The sequence below is a fragment of the Tasmannia lanceolata genome, unplaced genomic scaffold, assembly GCF_043159265.1.
Source record: "Tasmannia lanceolata isolate RefF3 unplaced genomic scaffold, GAP_Taslan_0.1 ptg000004l, whole genome shotgun sequence".
Lineage (NCBI taxonomy): Eukaryota > Viridiplantae > Streptophyta > Magnoliopsida > Canellales > Winteraceae > Tasmannia > Tasmannia lanceolata.
In genome coordinates, this window is record NW_027518681.1 from 12,902,422 (window position 1) to 12,922,088 (window position 19,667).

The window sequence follows — 19,667 nt, forward strand, 5'->3', positions numbered from 1 at the left end:
CGTCATTAAAAGTTTGACTAAAATGCCCTTTTCTTAAGCAACACGTTTTGCTTTTCTACTTTTCCCTCATCTCTTCTTTCCCTCTTTTTTTTACTTTTTCATTTTCAACTTTGTTTTTTTTTTTTTTTTCACCTTATCAGTCATCTTCTTCATCATTTAGCCACCATTGGAGGCGGAAAAGCTCGAAAACTTAAAACGTGGGTTCATTCCTATCTATCTCTCTATATCTAGGTTTTGTTTTTCATTTCTTTTAGGGTTTTGCATTTCTCCTTCTCATTTTCAACGGAGGATGAGGAAGATGAATCGTAGGGTAGAAAGAAAAAAACAGTGAAAATGAACGAGTGAAAAAAAAACAGGAAGTAAAAACGTGTTCATAAGGGACTTGATAAGTCCATTCGGAATTTGGTAGCCCCATTGTGATACTGGATAACCCCAACCCTAGAGACTTGCAAACCCCTTCCAAAACTCCAATACCGTTGGGCAATTTTAAGGGACATGATAAGCCCATTCGTAAATTGGTAACTCCATTTTGATACTAGATAACCCCAATCCCAAGTACTTGAAAACCCCCTTTCAAAACTCTAGTACCCTCGGCTAATTTTCAGGGACTTGATAAGCCCATTCGGAAATTGGTAACCCCATTTTAATACTTGGTAACCCCAATCCCAGAGACTTGCAAACCCCCTTCCAAAATCCAGTACCCTCGGCCAATTTTCAAGGACTTGATAAGCCCATTCGAAAATTGGGAACCCCATTTTTTATACCAGATAACCCCTTTTTCAGAGACTTGAAAACCCGCTTCCAAAACTCCAGTACCCTTGGCTAATATTCAGGTACTTGATCACCCCATTCAGAAATTAGTAACCCCATTTTTTATACTAGATAACTCCTAGAGACTTGAAAACCCCCATTTCAAAACTCCAGTACCCTTGGCTAATTTTCAAGCACTTGATAAGCCCATTCGAAAATTGGTAACCCTACTTTTGAGAGTTACTAACCCCCTTCCAGAGAGTTGATAAACCCTTTCTGCTAGAAAACCCCATGCCTATAGCAACTCTTCTAATGGCGTTACAATTCTACTCATGATAGAAATAACAAAAGAAATGGATGTTGTTTTCATTAAATGTGCTTCATGTATTACATCCCAATTTGTGTATTACAAAAATATTTTTAAGTAAATCAAAAAATGTGTACCCATCCATTCATGTATTATATCAACTTTTTCTTATACAACCACTTGTCTTTCAAAAAAGTGAGTGAAGCCATACATGCATTATCTCTAGAACACACCCTAAAATACAACCGCTTAAACCCTAAACAATATAAATCAGAAACAGTGGAATGAAAAATAGTGTAAAACCCTAAAAAATAAAAGAAAAATAAAACCTAGATATAGATGGTAAGAACTCAACATTCAAGTTTTCAAGATTTGCCAATAACAATGGTGGCTGAACAAAGAGGAAGATGACTAGTAGGGTAAAAAATCAAAAAATGTGATAATGGAAAAGTAAAAGAACATGGAAGAATGAAAAAAAAGAAGGTCAAAACATGTTGTAAATGCCAAAGGGCATTTTCGTCTAGCTTTTACTGACAAGACCTCTTTTGTCCCTCGTTGATAATTTTTGAAAAGCTTGAGCCTGTTGATAATTTCGCCTAATGTTTATCCCGCATTGGTAATTGTTCCAAAGTTAAAAACATGCAAAGAGGTGGAAGGTGGTGCTTGAGAATGGCTTGTACGCATTTGAAAAAAGGCAATGGAAAACGCGGGAAGCAACGTCTCTCCCCTTCACGGTTTCAACGCGGGAAGCCACGTGTACAGAGATAGAATGAAAAGACGAAACTACCCTTGCATGTTGTGGAGTTTTCTAGGTGTCCAAGGGCCCATTTTTTGGAATAGTCCAAAACAAAGCATAAGACCTTCGTTTCTTGTGCAAAGGGTTTGGTGATTTGTTGTAGAAGTTTGGTAATGACTTTTTTTGTTGGATAGCAAATGAGGGTGAAAAGTAAGGATGTGTATTCCCTTTCTAGTATATGTAATCAATCATATGATATAGGCTTGGGTTGGTAGTCCTTGGATTACCAATTCAGGTAAAGCTTCTTTTGATCTGAACCTTTCATTTACAAAGGGTCATTAAGGTTGAGGAACTTGTCCAAATATCTCATCGTGTAGATCATCTTGACCATCCAATTTAGTGACATACAAATACAATAAAGGGCCGGGTCCGCCAATTTGGATTCGCCAAACAATTTATTTGTTTGTCTCCACTAAAGATAGGCCGTGCCCTAAAAATCTTCTCATAGGATGATCTTAACATTTCAATTTGTTCAACCTTTTGAGCCATCCATTTTTCACCAAATATATTGGAGGGTTAGAATCATCCTATGGAGAAGATTTTTGGGTCACGGGCACCGCATATCCAATGTGATGACCAACAAATAATTTGTTTAGATCATCCAAGTACGCGGGCTTTTTTTGCCCTGTGTATTTCTAAGGAAATATACGCCCACATATCATATTAATTTCTTAAGGAGTCCCAATGAACCATTACTATAAGAGAAGCATAATTTAAATTACCTATAAAAAAGGGCAGTGATAAATCGACTCCCCAGATGGGTAAATCGACTCCCCATGTGTCTATCTCTCTCTAACCTAGAGGAGAGAGAAAGACACATGGGGAGTCGATTTATCAATTTGGGGAGTCAATTTATCACTCACCATAAATAAATAAAAAAGTAGCAAAATACCCATTTTAATTGGTAAAGCATGATGAGATCATTGCACTGATTTTCATTAAAACTAGCACTACACAACAATTATATTAAGTTTCTCTAATTCTCTTTTAGTAAGTTTTTGTTTGCGGTCAAATATTTAGTTCTCATATATATATATATATATATATATATATATATATTTAATCTTCTATCTTTACTGATTAACCAAATTTCTAAAGGCTGGAGTGAATTCTAAAGAGACATCATTTCTTTTTACCTCTTGAAAGTCTTTTCAAGGGAACTTGTGGAGGATATTTTCATATCACTAACACAACAATTGTGAATGTGAGTTTGTATTTTCAACGAGTAGAAAACATGTAGTTAGGTAAGTACAAGTTTAAAATGACGAAATTGCCCTTGAATTTTTTTATATATTTTTTAATCATTTTTATGCGTAGAATTGTTAAACATTTTAATCATAAAATCTGAGAATGGATATCTACACTCCCTTTTTTGGGTAGCGACACTCTTCATTGTTAAATATAAGATATTTGGTATTTGCTAGCGTCAATCGCAGAAGGGATTTCACGGATGGTTTGTTGCATCTGACAGCAGCCACAGAGGCTCACCTTTCAGCAGATTTTGTCTTCATTCACAAGATGGCTGCTGTCAGATGCAATAGACCATCCGCGAAATGCCTTATGCGATAGATGCTAGCAAATCCCAAGATATTTAATGACTACAATGAGATTTTTTATACAGTATAAGCACATATGGTCCATTATTTTTCAAAAAAAAATAATGGACAATATGTGCTTACACCATATAAAATCTCCTATAAAGATATTTACATTTATAAATTTTTAAATATAGGTAAATAAAGGCGGTGATAAATTCACCCGATGAATTCACCCCCTCGTTTTCAAATGGAGGTTACAGCCCACACCATAGGATGATCCAAACGCCTATTTGATGGGCCACAACGTAAATAGGTTGTGCCCCAAAAATCATTACCATAGCATGATTCTAACCCTCCGATCTAAAGAGGTACTCACATTATGAAAACTTCTATAGATCGGACGGTTGGGATCATCCTATGGAAAAGATTTTTAGGGCACAACCTATTTTCTAGCTATATATAATATAGATGACCTCCATAAACTCCAAGAGAAGAATATTTGTTCATCTTAGTAGCGGTTGAGGGAGGCTAGCAATACCGGATATTGTTTGGAAGAGGAAGACAAAACCCCATGCTGTGACAAATGCGCGGTAGACGAGGAGATGAGCTCCTATCCCCACGAAATCCAAAAAAAGTTGTGGAATTGGTTAAATCATCATTTAATTCCCCTTGAATTTTTATTTTCCAAACAAAATCCCGTTTTTCTTTTGTGTGTTGTTTAAAAGAGTCAATGAGCCTTTTGGTTGCTGGAGTTTTTTTCATTCTTGGGACTTTTGTGGGATTTCCTCAGGAAACCGACCTTTGGTTAGTGGGCCGAAAATAATCCCAGGAACCAAAATAACCCCACACGAAACCCAGGAAGAAAAAAAAATACTCCCAGGAACCAAAAATAAGCTTGAGAAGAATTTTTTTTCTTCCCAACAGTTCAAGCAACCAAACAAATTCCCACCATAGTCTGGTCAACCAAACATGGGATTTTTATTCTGCCACCACGACACTCAGGCCCTGTTCATTTTGGATTTTGAGAATTGATTTTGAGTCAAAATTGATTATTGGACTCGATTGATAATTGATTTTGAGTTAATTTTGAATCCAAAAATAAATTTTAAAAATCAATTCTCAAAATCGAAATCATCGGGCCTTAGTAGAACTGTCTTCAGTTATTGAATGGATATATATCCCATTCGAGACAGAAAAACAATGAGCTACCAAATGCTTTGAGATAACTCTTCTTCTTCTTCTTCTTCTTCTTATAGAGTAATTAATGAGAAAGAAAATGAGTCTCAACATTTTCGGTTGAAGAGGAAAGCTAGTTCGACTAGCTCTAATTTTAGAGGAAAGCTAGTTCGACTACCTCTAATTTTGTAACATGGCTGTTACAATCACAATCGGTGGGCTGACTTTTGTGGAATGAAAGAAAGGCTATTTTGGTCTTTTCGAAAATAAGGGTATTTAAGGCAATTATCACTGAATTGGTGGGTAGAAGGAAAACTGTTGTGCCGAAATCCCATCTGTGGGTCCCACGAAGGATTTGTTTATCAAACTTTGGTACGGTCTTACCCGACATGAGGCATTGAGGCCTACCTTATTTCCTTTCCAAATTAAATATCTTGCTCGTTTCCCGCCATAATCGGACAATAGGAGCCGTTAATCGAATTCACCCTCAGATCAGGCGCAGTAAATCTGAACCGTCGGATTGGTGCATGAGGAATATGAACGAAGACATGTAGGGTGCAATGAAAGCGGAAATTTGAAATAGAAAGCTCCACATGTATCCTTGCTTTTACACGTGTATTTGATTTGGACCGTTGATCTTGTGGGCCAATGTGGATGACGCATTGATCTTATTGTGGGATCGGAAATAAACAAGTGAAAGAAGTAAAATCCCAAAATCAATATTGAACAAGTAAAATTGCCCCAATTGGATGGTTAAGATTGTTCCATCTGCGTTTAGGCAATGTGCCATCTCAAGGTGATGACAGCATAAGAACGGTTGAGATTTGATAGACCAATTGGCAAGAGAAATGTGATTTATATGCCAAAGAGTTTCTCAGGAGATAATAAACCCGGTCTTTGGAGACAGAAAACATATAAAAAATCAACTATTTAATCGAGGATTGAAGCTTGGAAGTAGTGTTTACGCGTGTTTTTTTAAATAAATTATTTAATAGGTACTGATTTATATAAGTTAAATTGAACTTATCAACCCGTTATTTTCCTGTAAAATAGGGATGAAGGTTTATTTTCAACGGATTAACATTCAAAATTTTAAATGGTGGTTAAGAGCAGTGTTGGAAAAGTTGCATTATTTCCCACTATGCTGTGTGAGGTCGGTGGGAAACACAATAGCAAATTTAGGGGTGCAACTCGGGCGGGCTCAACCCGAGAAAAATGCCGGGTTGGGTTCGCTTCCACTCGGGGTCGGGTTTGGGTTCAGGTTCGGGTTGGAATTTATCAACCCGAGTTGCTCCCGAACCCGGAAGAGAACCCGACTTTTTATAACATATTTTTTTGTTTAGAAAAATAGCTTAAAAACAAAAGTTACAAAAACCAGTGATCTTTTAATTTTTTTTTACAAAAGAGAGGGATGGCCGGGGAACAAATGAGAGCTTAACTCGGAGGTCTAGGATCACCCTTTAAAAGTGTTTTTTTTTAGCACAACCTATTTAAATTATGGCCCATCAGATGGACGGTTTGGATCACCCTATAGTGTGGTCCGTACAATACTTTCTGAAAAATAAGGGACTATAAGGGCTTACACCATATAAAATCTCTGTAAATTGTATCTGCAATGTAGATTGCATTTTTGCCATTCTACCTATAATAACCCAACCCGACCCGATTGTGAAATCGGGTTGGGTTAGGGTTGGGCAATGTCAAAATCGGGTTGGGAGTCGGGTTGGGCTGTTGGTGATCCGGTTGGGTTCGGGTTGGCCTCAACCGGAACCCGACCCGCCCGAGTTGCACCCCTAATAGCAATGTTTTTAGGTTTTCTACAAACCTAAGGCATAAAAGCCTCTCGGTTCCTCACGTGTGCATGGCTGAGAGGGGCATTCTCTTTGTGTGTACAACTGCAAAGAAGAGAGTGAGGAGAGAGACAGAGAAGGGAAGAAAAAGATAGAAAGAGACAGAAGAAGAAAGAGGACTTGCTTTCTTTTTGGGGTTCCTTATTGGGATTTTCTCTTGGTTTTTCTCTTGTGGCTTTCTCTTGGGTTACTCTTGTACAATCATGGGTTGAGAAGCAAGGAAAGGGTTGCAGGTTTAATCCATTGTAATCCTTGTATATTGTTTTCTCATAGTGGAAGATCGCGTTTCTCGCCCGTTGTAGTAGGCTTGGCCGAGTCGAACCATGGAAAATCCAGGTGTTCATCTTGTAGCTTGTTCTTATTTTACTTTTCCATTTAATTTGTGCATGATCGGATTGGATTTGCCCGACAGATTTTCTCAACAAGCAGTAATGACAGTTTTTTTTTTTTTCCAAAAGTAATGAATAGATTTTGCCGAATTTATAGAGAAAACTTATAAAGAGATGGCCGCGTCCATAGAAGGGGTCCTGAACAATTCAAGAAGCATGTTTTAATTGTATGCGACTACTATTCAAGTATAAAAGCATCTCCATCTATCAGCAATGACCGCACCCAAAAAAATCCTTGCTCTTCATCTTCTTGAGAACATGTGTTACGTGCCTAATTGGTCGTAACGGAAAATAGAAACAGAGGGGGAGAGAGGTTGATTCAAGGCAACCGGACCTCCTAATGACCCAAATTGAGAGGAACCATGACTCTCCAAGAAATATAAGTTTCCTTTGTTGTAAATTTCTCTTCTCCTCTCATTTCATTGAATCAAAGAATTTAAATACAAGCACAAAGAAGGTGTGCCATATCACTAATCCATTTGCCCACTTCCATAACCCACTACCCACAAACTTTACCCACTAACATGACACATAATGAAACTAACACCCACAACTTTACATAAGTAACTACCAAATAACTTCTTTGCAACTACAACACATTCACTTTAAAGAGGTATATATCAACATGTTAGAAGTTTTCTAATTGTTTGCGAATACTATTCAAGTTATCATTATGTGGGACCTATCTTTCATTACACCTTAAGGCTCTGTTTGTTTTGTTTTGGATTTGGAGAACTGATTGAGACCAAAGCTGATTACTGTGCTTTATCCATTTTGTCTTAAAGCATTGGCCCGTTCCTATAACTGGGTTGCATCTCTTTTAGCCTAAAACCCTATTATATAGCACAAAATTTTATTGTTTAAGCCCAACCCCAAAATTTTAGGCCATGTTTTGCAATTTTCCTTTTATGTAAGAACTTGTTTGCAGTTTCCCATTTATGCAAGGACCAATTAGCACCTTTTCATTTATGTAGGGAACTATTTGCAATTTTTCACTTTTTTGTAGAGAGAGATTTATAATTTTTTCTAATCTTAGGCTTCTATAGGGATTTTTGCAATTATGAATGGGTGTAAAATAATGAAGAATATGATATTTAATGTAGTAATTGCAACTAATTAGTAGGCTGCTTGATTATGTCTTTTAGCCCGATTAATGAAATCACATAACAACTTTTTGAGGCAACAATCGACCAATTAAAAGGTTGGTGCCTCAAAATTTTAGGCGGAATAGAGAATTAGTTAATCCAAGAAAGTGGCTTAGGGTTTATTTTTTTTGTCCAATTGTTATATTCATAAAGGGAACTATACTATACAGAGCCATTGGAAACAGAAAGGAAAAAACTGTACCATGCAAATAACATCAAATGAGAAGATTGAGATTAATGATAAGAAGAGGAAGATTGAGTTAGGTTGTATTATCTACGGAAGATAGAAAGCCTCTACTCCCCCCCCCCCCCCCCCCCCTCATGTTTTGAGAAGGTGTGAGTGCTTTTCTTGAAGACTATGAAGGGTGGTTGTGTTCTTTACCTATCTTTTCTATGACATCGTGATTAGGATTAGAAATAAAAAGGGAGAAGAACCTTACCTATCTTTTCTATGACATCGTGATTAGGATTAGAAATAAAAAGGGAGAAGAACCTTACGGGCGGAGGTTCATGGCGGTTCATGTGCTTCTTTATGGAATTTGTTCTATAGAATTGACCAAGTTATATCATCTTATCATTGAGGGTGGGTGAGAGATAAGGACTTTAATATTTGAAGATTTGTGAATTCTTTGGAGGAGATTCTTGATGCTATTTGTCATGGCAAGTGGCCACAGGCCTTGCATAAGAGTTAGCGTAGGTGAACATTATGGGTTTTTCATAACGTTCGGAATTAAAGGGGGACTGCAGGAAAAACATCTATATAGATGTATGAGATACTATAGATGGTAAGGATCATCCAAGAAAAGAAACTATGAGCAGGTCCCACCACGAGTCATGTATCTAGAGTAGATCCTAACCACCCAATGAATGAGAGTATCAATTCCGAAGCAATTCGGAGGGACAATTTTCTAAAGGTGCAGATTGCAGAAGCAGTTAGTTTAGAACAGCCAAACAGTGAGTGAAGAAATGGGTTGTGATATGCTCTTCCAAAGCGCTAGCAAAGGATCTCCCATTCAAACGCAAGTGGGAACTCCTGGAATTAATAAATTGGGTTGTTTCTTATATATGGGTTTTGTTTACATGGGTATTTTCTTAACTTTAAAAAGTGCAACTGAGGTATCATCTCCTTTCTCCAAAACCCTAAAACCTCATATTTCTGTAAAACCCTAAAACCTCCCTTTCTCCGAACTTTTACCTGGTTGGGGCCTTAGAAGCGAAATGGAGACTTTGGCATTTTCTTACAAAAGGTCCGTATTTTCTCCTTTTTTTTTTCTCAAGAAGAAATGATTATGTTTTTTTTTCTTTTTTCGCCTCTTTGTATTCTTGAATTTGATGGGTTCTGGGTATTTTTTTCAAGAAGAAATGGGACGCTGCTGCAGTTCCAGAATGTGTTTGAATGGTGGTTTCACAATTGGGATTTGAGTTTTCCGTGAAAATCAGTCCACATTTACATTAGTTTTCTATTTTTTTTTCAGTTTCCATTCCGATTTTATTTGGATGTATTTTTGTTGAATCTAAATTGAGGGCTAAATTCTGTTCTGGGGTTTTCCACAAAAATTCAGATGTCTCAGCTAATGATTTTTTTGGTAATTTTAACAGGTTTAGGGTTTAGGTATTTTTAAAAAATTTTGTGATTAGAAAATAGCAACACAACTTGTGTATGTGGGTAGGATTTATTTACCATTCCTGAGTGAATTTAATTTCTTAATCTACCACTGTTATTTTTAATGCATTTTTGTAACACATCAAAGATATCCTATTCACTTGTAATTTCACTTGATGGCAGATTACATTCTTATTCTGCTTCTGTGTCTAAAATGCACATGTATTTTCATATGGGTTTTGTTGCTCTTACAATTTCGGAGTGAGTTTTATATTCCGTGTATGTTAATTCTTATATATCTTATGCATGTAAAATTTTCTGTAGCTATTAAATACATTACATTTTAAAGCTGTGGATCTATTTTTAGCTCGTGCTACCTCATACAATTGTCATAAGAGCAAGTTTTTCTGAAAGATGCTCGCTCACTGTGTGTGCTGTTTCTTTTAACATTTGGTGCAATTTGTGATGGCTGAATTTTTGTTTGTTGAATTTCAGAAGAAAACGGAAATTGGGTTTTTCTTCCAAAATAGATATGGAGCAAATTTCAAACTTAGATGTGATAAGCAATCTACCGAGCAATGCCATAGACACAATACTTGTGCATTTGCTGATCACGGATGCTGTGAGGACGAGCATCTTATCAAGGAATTGGAGGTGCAAATGGGTTACAATTCCACAAATCGAATTCAATTCACAATGTTATCCAAGAGGCATCTCCAGGAACCTCCTTGAGGTTAAGCTTGTCGACATGGTAGACCAAGTCCTGCGCCACCATAGAGGCCCAATTCAGAAGTTTAAGTGTTCCGATTACCTTTAGTCCTTGTTCTGATTTCGATCGGTGGATACTTTTCTTATCAAGACAAGGGATTAATGAAATTATACTTGAATTTTATGACAAGGGCGAGTATGAACTGCCTCCATGTCTCTTCTCTTGCCAAGAAATGTATAATTTGAGGCTACGTGGCTGCATTTTCAACATGCCTCCTACATTTAAAAGTTTTCATTGCCTCAAAAGCCTTTATCTTTGCAATGTTACCTTCTACAATGATGATTTTGAATGTCTGATTTCCAACTCCCCGCTTCTTGAGAGATTAACATTTGTATTCTCTCATTGTGTTCGTATTAAAATCAATGCTCCAAATCTCAGATTTTTATTCCTAGAGGCTTCACTGGCTGAACTTTGTTTCGAAAACACCCCAGTTCTAGCTTACTGGAAGGAAAATTTTACTGGACATATCGGGCCAGGCGACATTTGTAATTTAACTAATGTCCTCCCCTGTCTGCTGGACGTAGAGAAGCTTGGGATGCACCATAATTTCCTACAGGTAAAGAATTCTCATGTGGTAATTTGGGATTAATCAGCAAATTAAATTACTAATCTTGTCCTTTTTTCTTTTGGTTCCAGATCTTGGCTTCGGGTGATATACCAAAGAGGGTTTGTGTAACATTAGAGGATCTCTCGAGTCTTTCTCTACACATAAGGTTAGGTTGTCCAAAGGAGATCATGGTTGTTCTTTGCTTGTTTAGAAGCTGCCCTTATCTACATGAACTAGAGGTAAGTTCTTCAAACATAATGTCTATTTTCTTTGATATTATAGTAAGCTTGGGATACTCTAAAAGGCTTTTAAATTCAAGGTAAACATGAATTTTTTCCTTTCGCCCGCTGAGAACTACCACTGGGAAGCACATGAAGATATGGATTGCTGGTTTCAATATCTCCAAACCGTGAAGATGACTATGACATTGGGTGTCAAGCCTGAATTGGAATTCATAAAACTGTTGCTCATGAATTCACCGATGCTTAAGACACTGACTATCATTAAGGGCCCATCTAGTGTCAGTGAGAAGGAAAGGATTTTCGAAGAATTGATGGGATTCGAAAGAATTTCAGCACGAGCAAGGATCTTATTCAGTCGTTAAAAAGCCATTGCATTTCTCTCGATGTCAGTTTTTTTGCAGAGATATGTTTTTTTCAAATATAGTTATGGTTTAATCTAATACACAAGGTGGTGTCTTGTGCATTTGATCTTTAAAGGACTCTTGCGGGCTATTTTGACCACCTATTACTTGTTTAAACTTGCAACACAGCTCTTCAATTCCATGTAAATATGAAATCTTAAATGAAACGAAGGGGTATTTTGTTTTTTTCAGTAATAATTTTATTTGGCTTTGGTAGTTTATGTTTTACTAAAGTTACTTGTTACAATGAATGTTTGTGTTAAGAATCGATGCCATCTCAAGAAAGAGAGGTGATCCTAACTTCATCAGAAGTAGCACCAATAACAATAGGATTTTTACAATGGTTGATCTAAGGGGCTGTTTAGATACAAGGATTTTACAATCATTTTTTTTAATGGTAAAAAATTCATTAATCGGACTGAGGAGGTCAAAGATACACAGAATGTACAGAAGCACAAATAATACAATACAAAAAGATAATCAATCAGGGAGGAAGGGAATCATATTGCTCCAAGGCTTCCAAATCAATCAGGGAGGAAGGAAATCATATTGCTCCAAGAATTTTACAATCTTAGATTATAAAATCCAGGATTGGGCATAAAAGTAGTGTTTGCATCGCTAAAATTCTGGATATTATAATCCAAGAGCTTAGATTTCAAGTAGAAAATTCATGTTTTGAAAATCCCAATTCCATCCAAAGATTTTAAAAACCTGGATTGCAAAAATCTGGTCTCCTCTCTCGCGACATCGAACCATCTCGCTCGACATCTCCTTCAGCTCGAGGCCATTCTCTCCAGATTCCCTAGCTCGGCCTGGTATTTTCTCCTCTCTCTCTCTTTCTCTCTCTAATCTAAAGAGCTATTACAGATTTGTTTCAGATCTGATTTCTCTCTTCTTAACTTAATTTCTGTTTATTTTTTCTGCAGCACGCCCGACCGACCGACGACCAGAAGAAACAGAATAAGAAGAAAAGAAAGACAGAAAAGGAAATGTATGATAGATTTTTTTTTAGTTTCTATTTTTCTTGTGTATTGTTTTTCTTTTTTTCCAATATATTTATTTTCCTTTGTAATTTTCAATTCATTGTTCATATAAATCCATATATGTTTGTTATTGTTCAAAACATATGGTTCCCTTCCCCTCCTTGTAATATTTTTCTTTGTTTCTTTTATAAATTTTGCTTATTTAGGCAAGGGGGGAAAAGGCCTGCTTAATGTTACAAATTGGGTGGTATTAATCATCCAATCATTTCTGTTCAACTTCTCCATCGACTTGCAAGTCGTATTTTTCTTTGAATCGGGTCTAAAAAGCACCCAGTCTCATTAATTGCTTTTAGCAGTTGTTGAGAACCTAAAAAAAAAGCCAGAAAAACCCATCAGATGATAAGCGTCCAATCATTTTTGTCTAAAAAATAGTATTTAGTGTGTTAAATTCAATTTATTCTGCAGAATCAAGTGTAATCTTTGTCACTTATATAACAAATTCCACAATAAGAATGAGTAACTACCTTCGCATCCCGTAAATAAGGGTTTTTCGTATGTGATAACCATCCACCTATATTAGGTTTGAAAAAGAGATAGAAGCAAACAACGATGGCTGATCTGAAATTCTCAAAATTAATTTGTTGAAAATTACGTATTATGCAATTTTATAACACTAATGTGATCCATAGCAAAGTTTGTTGTTATTTTGTAAGAACAAAATTATATGGAAGCATATATCTACCTTAAAAAAACTGATAACTTTAGAACAAGAAAAATGTTAAATCTTAGCTAGTACATGACTTCAAAAGATCGATAGCAGATAGAAAGAAAGAAACTGATATGATTTTAGCTTTACCAATTAATATCTAAATTGAAACATGACAACCCATTATAAATCACATATAGAATATCAAAATTTTATACCCTTTAGGTGCGATCTCTTTAGATTACTTAGTATCTACGAGCATTTTTCTAAAGATTAATGTAGTTTTTGTTTGCCTAAATCTATAGTTAACTTTTGTAATTAAAAGGTAGATACAAAATTACTAACCATTCTCAAGAAAACCTACTAGTTCATTTAAATTAAATAATTATATCTAAGAATATGGACCGCGGAATCTTCAGGCATCTTCTCTGTCAAATCTTTCTATCTATGCCTAATGGTGTATCCTCCATCTCATCCAGGGTATGAAAATTTCAATGTCCACCTAGAGTTTGTTTCTTCGGGTGGGCAGTAAGCCGCGATCAGATTCAAACGGTTAACTTCCTAAGAAAGCGTGGTATGTTACTTATTGACCATTGCCCTCTATGCTTGGAAGATAGGGAATCCGTGGCTCATCTTTGCATGCATTGCTCATTCACGCGTCAGATATGAGCTTTCCTATTTATGAGGTTTGGTATTGCTTCGGTGTTTCCATTATCTATTCCAAGTTTGCTACAACAATGGGGTTTTGTGCCATGGAGTAAGAAAGGAAAAACTTTGTGGAACTTATGCTTGCTTGCGTCATGGTGGGTGATTTGAAAAGAGAGAAATTCTATAGTTTTTGAAGGGATTGCCAAATCGCCTCATTGGCTTTACATGAAAATTATTGCACTATCGATATCTTCGGTAAAATGTCTTCCATCCTTCCGCTTTGTATCGGCATTTGATCTATGGGAGGGATGGAGGGTAGTTTGCTTCAGTAGGAAAATCGGCCTCGGATTATTCAGCGTTGGGAGGCTCCTGCTTTTGGGATGTGGAAATTGAATTTTGATGGTTCGAGTATTGGAAATCCGGGTCCGGGTGGGGTTGGCGGTTTGTTCCGTAATGACAATGGAGAGGTTGTGTGGGCCTATTCCGGCCCTTTGGGGAGATGTGATGATGCTTCTGAGGCAGAAGTGATGGCAGCATATCATGGTATCATAAGATTAGACAGAGAGTGCTTGGATAATACCATTGTGGAGGGTGATTCACTCAATGTGATTCGTTGGTCGAAAAGAGTGGCATTGCCTCCTTGGAGATTTTTATCCTTTTTTGATGAAATTGAGGATCTAATCTCGGGTTCGTCTATTGCCTTCGATCACGTGCGGAGGAGTGCTAATGGGGAGGCGGATGGGTTGGCTAGAAGTGGGGTTGGTCGTATGGAGTTGGAGTGGTTTGATTATCTCCCTCCGTAGTATATTTTGTTTTTTGCTTTATTGTATTTTACTTTCCTTTTCCTTCCATGTACATTTGGGTGTGGTCCATCTCGGTCCCCCCTGTTTTTATAATATATCTTTGCCATTTCAAAAAAAAAAATTTATTTCTAAGAAGTGATCTTTAGCATGCTAGATCATTATAACCATCCACCTATTATTAGGTTTGGAAAAGAGATAGAGTCAAACAACGATGACTGATCTGAAATTCTCAAAATTATTTTGTTGGAAATTACATATTATGCAATTTTATAACACTAATGTGATCCATAGCAAAGTTTGTTGTTATTTTGTAAGAACAAAATTATATGGAAGCATATATCTACCTTAAAAAACTGATAACTTTAGAACAAGAAAACTGTTAGATCAGTAACTTGTTTAGCTAGTACAAGACATCAAAAGATCGATAGCAAATAGAAAGAAAGACACTGATATGATTTTAGCTTACCAATTAATATCTTAATTGATACATGACAACCCAATATAAATCACATATGGAATATCAAAATTTATATCCTTTAGGTGTGAGCTCTTTAGATTACTTAGTATCTACGAGCATTTTTCTAAAGATTAATTTAGTTTTTGTTTGCCCAAATCTATAGTTAAATTTTGTAATTATATCTAAGTGATCTTTAGCATGCTAGATAGACTCCTAATTTGCTTTCACATTGAAGAGACGGTGAAAGTGTGAATGTCAAGAACCCATACTTTGCATCGTACTTAAATTCCACCTTTTGGAATCCACTGTATAGTGCCTTAGTTTTATGCTTGAATATGCTCCAAAACAGCCACAACCTATCGCTTTTATCTTTACAATACATCCGGAACGGAAGTATCATTGATGTAATTCAAACTTCAATAGCAACTTCAGAGTTATCCATATTGATCAATCCTAGTGAAGCAAACTGAACCTTTTGATCATAGTCCTAGTACAACCCCGCTATGCATTCCTTATTGATATTGAGAAGATTCAATATAATAACAAATGGATGGAGAAAAAATGAAACCAAAATGTGACTAACCATGAATGGAGATATAGTATAGATTTCCCATTGTATAGTACCCAATGAAACTTCAATTATCCTTTTCTGCTTTTGTAGGTGCTTGCTTTCTGTTGAAGCATAAGCTCAGCTAAAGCTGCCTTGGAGAGCGACGCAAGGGTGAAATTTTATTCCAGGTTATTTAAAACTTGAGCAAATCAAAATTTCAGAAACAAAAATTTTACTCCAGGTTATTATTGTTGCAAAATTTCAGGTCCATTAAGAAGCTGTGCAGCAAAAGCCAGTAGGGTTCATTGAGACAATGATCGAATATACTCATTAGCTGATTAGCCAATGCACCGTTACATAAAGAACTGTTGGCAGGTGAATTGCGCACAAAAAAATCTATGGCTTTTCAATTTTAAGGTCTAGGTCCTGGATGTATACCATTCTCTTTGGTAGGTAAGTCGGAGTTTCACAGGAGCCCCTACCAGTTCATGAATAGCTGGAAATTTGTTAAAAGTTTCGGATTATTTGTGGTTATTGACAAGAACTGAACCCTTTTCTGTCCACTGTTGTGAAAAGAACTGAACTTTCATAAGATTGCAAGAAAAGATTATGCGTGTAGGCTGTGTTGGCATCGGAAAAGATTACAAGAGAAAATTCTGCAATGGAACAACATTGATTTTTCCTTCTAACCCTTTTTTTTGTCATACTTTTGTATTCTACTTATGCAAGACTGGTTTTGACTGGATTGAATTTCACTTGAAAATGGAGGGGTATACTTTTTCAGGCCTCGGCAATGGAACCTAAATGGATAACAAGGTGTTACAGACCTTTCATAGGAGCTTTGGCAATGGAACCTAAATGGATAGCAAGGTGTTACAGACCTTTCATAGGAGCTTTGTTCAGGTCCAAAAATCTTAGATCAGAATAGGTTGTTGATCCGTGAGTTTAACTAGAACCACCAGTCAAAAATCCCAGACAATCTCAACCGTGGGGCTGATCAGGGAGTTCAACAACAACAACAACACCAGAAGATTTGTTAATCTCTACGCCGATCTCTCTAGCTCCTTTACAAAGTCAGTAGTTCACAGAAGTCATGAATGGAATACCTATTGGTTGGTTATAGAATCTAAGGAAATACCATATCTTAACAAATCAAATCATGTCAGAAGAGACTAGGAGCAGAGTGTTCCCTTCATGAAATGGTCAAATTCCGTTCTCTAATACTCTTGAAACAAACAACTAACCATAAGTATGTTTGGAAGACGTCAGAGCTCTAAGAAGCTCTGAACATTATGGACCTAAGCATGTTTAATATTCTATTATTCATCATAATGTGAGGGTTCTTACAATGCAATGAATCCAAGGTACACAGTGCTCTTCGCAGACATATATACTGTGAGAATCACATAAAATTTACCAATGTATGAATGATTATCAGCAGAGCATACTGATGAGTTTCTCCAATTCAGTTCTGTTGTTTAATAATCCTCTGCAAGACCACTGTCCTCTCCCTCCGTATATCCCTGCTACATCTATCAGCATGTTCCCCCAAATCTTCAATGCTCCTCGTAAACAACTCTAGCTTCTTCTTGATCTCCTCAATCCCAAATTTCACTGCGTCCTCTTCTCTAAGTGCAAAATCAGCATTCTGCAGAAGTGATTCTATCTCAATGTCCAATTGATCGACAAGAACATGAATACTATCCAAGTCCCGGATTGCAACTAAAGTTCCCACCTGCATTGATCTAATTATCTGCTTCTGCAACCTCATAATCCTTCCAAAGTGAGACAAACCATCTCCCCATGGAACCTATAGGGATCGATGTTGCGGCTGCCAATGCAGCGGCAACAGGTGGTGCCGCCATTGCTGCTGCCACAACCGAGCAGATCAAAACAGCAGCAAAAGCTGCCGCAAAGATAATGCTCGAAACCTTCCTCCATGCCTTCACAGACTTCAGCTTCTTATCAAGTTTGCTCTTCCGGAGTTGCAGCTTCTCTAGCATTGATGCCTGTTGAATTATAAATGATTAAATAACACGAACTCTAACAACTTAAGCTTTTGGTGTAATTGGTTGTTTCACATGGTATCAGACATATTGCCTCGCAGCTTGTCCTGGTTTCAAAACCCAACACTCCTTGGTACTAAAACCCAACACTACTTGATACTAAAAATCCACACGTACAGCCCAACCCCAAAATAAGAAGGGCTACACGTGAGAGGAGTGTTGGAGTATAAATGATTAAATAACACAAACTCTTTAACAGCTTAAGCTTTCGGAGCAATTGGTTGTTTCACATGGTATCAGAGTTATTGCCTCATGACAACTTCTTGAAATTAAAAGTCCATGTGTATGGCCAACCCAATAGAGGGGTTGCACGTGAGGGGAGTGTTGACGTATAAATGATTAAAAAACACCAACTCTAAGAGCTTTAGCATTTGGAGTAATTGGTTGTTTCACAATACCTGCTGCTTATGGGCAGATTGAAAGACCTGAAAGAACTCCTCTGTAAATGGATCCCCTGCAGCCTTAAAATTATTCAGTTCCTCTATTGTCCTCAAATACTTCTACCCCCTTAGTACATCTTCTTCTTCGAATTGTTGGAGCGCAACTTGTATGATCAATTGGCTGTCACGAGCTCTCTTTAAGCATTTCTCCAAAACAGTACAGAAATCAAGTGTCTGTAAGCTGCTCTCAAAGTATTCCTCAACAAGTTGAAAGAGTTCATGGTTTTTCCATATGTCTTTTTTGCAATCTAAGATGATTTTCACAACCTCTTGATTCATCTCTAGCAGGCATCCAGTAACCTCTTTCATGGAATCAAAGGAAAGTGATCGAACATCGACACCAACAGCGAGGGTGTTGATTACGTGGTTCGTGCGGGCTTGGAGAGAGCTGTCGAAAGTTTGCAAGTCTGGGTCAATCTGGCAAGCTGCTTCATAAGAACTAAGCCCAGGTGTGTAAAGCAAATCACTTTTGATTTGGAGAACAGGAGGGGATTCGTCTGCCCTCTTGCTGAATTGTCCCCCCATCGTTTGAAACAGATAAGTTCTAACCTTTCAGCTTCCTAATCAGAAAGCAAAGAAAACCTCTAAAACACCAAAAGCCAAATTCTATCCCCAATTTCTAACCAATAAATTCCAGCGAAATAACCACCGATTTTCTTCAATACTAAAATAGAAACAAAAATTTCAGACACCCAGATCAAAAACTCTTTTTCAGATCAACCAGAATGCTTGGAATTTGTAGCTTTCTGAGCAAGTAAGGAGTAAAAAAGCTCTGAAACAGCACGGAAACAGTTGAGAAAAGCGAAAAAAATGTATTTTTTTTTACCAATGCAGAGAGAGAGAGAGAGAGAAGGACATAGGAAGAGGCTTTGTGGATATTTTGGTGAAGAAAAAGTCATAGGGAGGAAAGTATAAAAACAAAACGCATGCAAAGAGGTGGAAGGTGGTGCTTGAGAATGGCTTGTACGCATTTGAAAATAAGGCAATGGAAAACGCGGGAAGCAACGTCTCTCCCCTCTCACAGTTTCAACGCGGGAAGCCACATGCGCAGAGTGAAATGACGGAACTACCCTTGCATGTTCTGGAGTTTTCTAGTTGTCTAAGGGCCCATTTTCTGGAATAATAGTCCAAAACGAAAGCATAAGACATGCGTTTCTTGTGCAAAAGGGTTTGGTGTTATGATGTGTATTCCCTTTCCAGTATATGTAATCATATGACATGGTAGTCCTTAGATTACCAATTCAAGTAAAGCTTCTTTTGATCTGCACCTTTCATCTAGAGGGTCATGAATGTTGAGGAACTTGTCCAAAGATCTCATCGTTTGGATCATCTTGACCATCCAATTTAGTGACATACAATAAAGGGCCAAAAAAGGGGTCGGCCTATTTGGATTCGCCAAACAATTTATTTGTTTGTCTCCACTAAAGATAGGTCGTGCCCCAAAAATCTTCCCATAGGATGATCTTAACCTTTCAATTTGTTTAACCTTTTGAGCTATCCA

The 19,667-nt window shown here is 37.1% G+C and overlaps 2 pseudogenes across 2 annotated transcripts; one reads left to right on the plus strand and one right to left on the minus strand.

Moving 5' to 3' along the window:
• The first annotated feature begins 8,555 nt into the window (after positions 1 to 8,555).
• Positions 8,556 to 11,704, plus strand: LOC143875552 (F-box/FBD/LRR-repeat protein At1g13570-like; annotated as a pseudogene). The gene is made up of 4 exons (XR_013250140.1): positions 8,556 to 8,970; positions 10,050 to 10,879; positions 10,960 to 11,109; positions 11,190 to 11,704. The product of XR_013250140.1 is annotated as an F-box/FBD/LRR-repeat protein At1g13570-like (transcript).
• A 5,270-nt stretch (positions 11,705 to 16,974) lies between these two features.
• Positions 16,975 to 19,055, minus strand: LOC143875889 (UPF0496 protein 1-like; annotated as a pseudogene). The gene is made up of 2 exons (XR_013250233.1): positions 18,125 to 19,055; positions 16,975 to 17,669 (listed from the first exon to the last, which is right to left on the minus strand). The product of XR_013250233.1 is annotated as a UPF0496 protein 1-like (transcript).
• Positions 19,056 to 19,667: the final 612 nt, after the last annotated feature.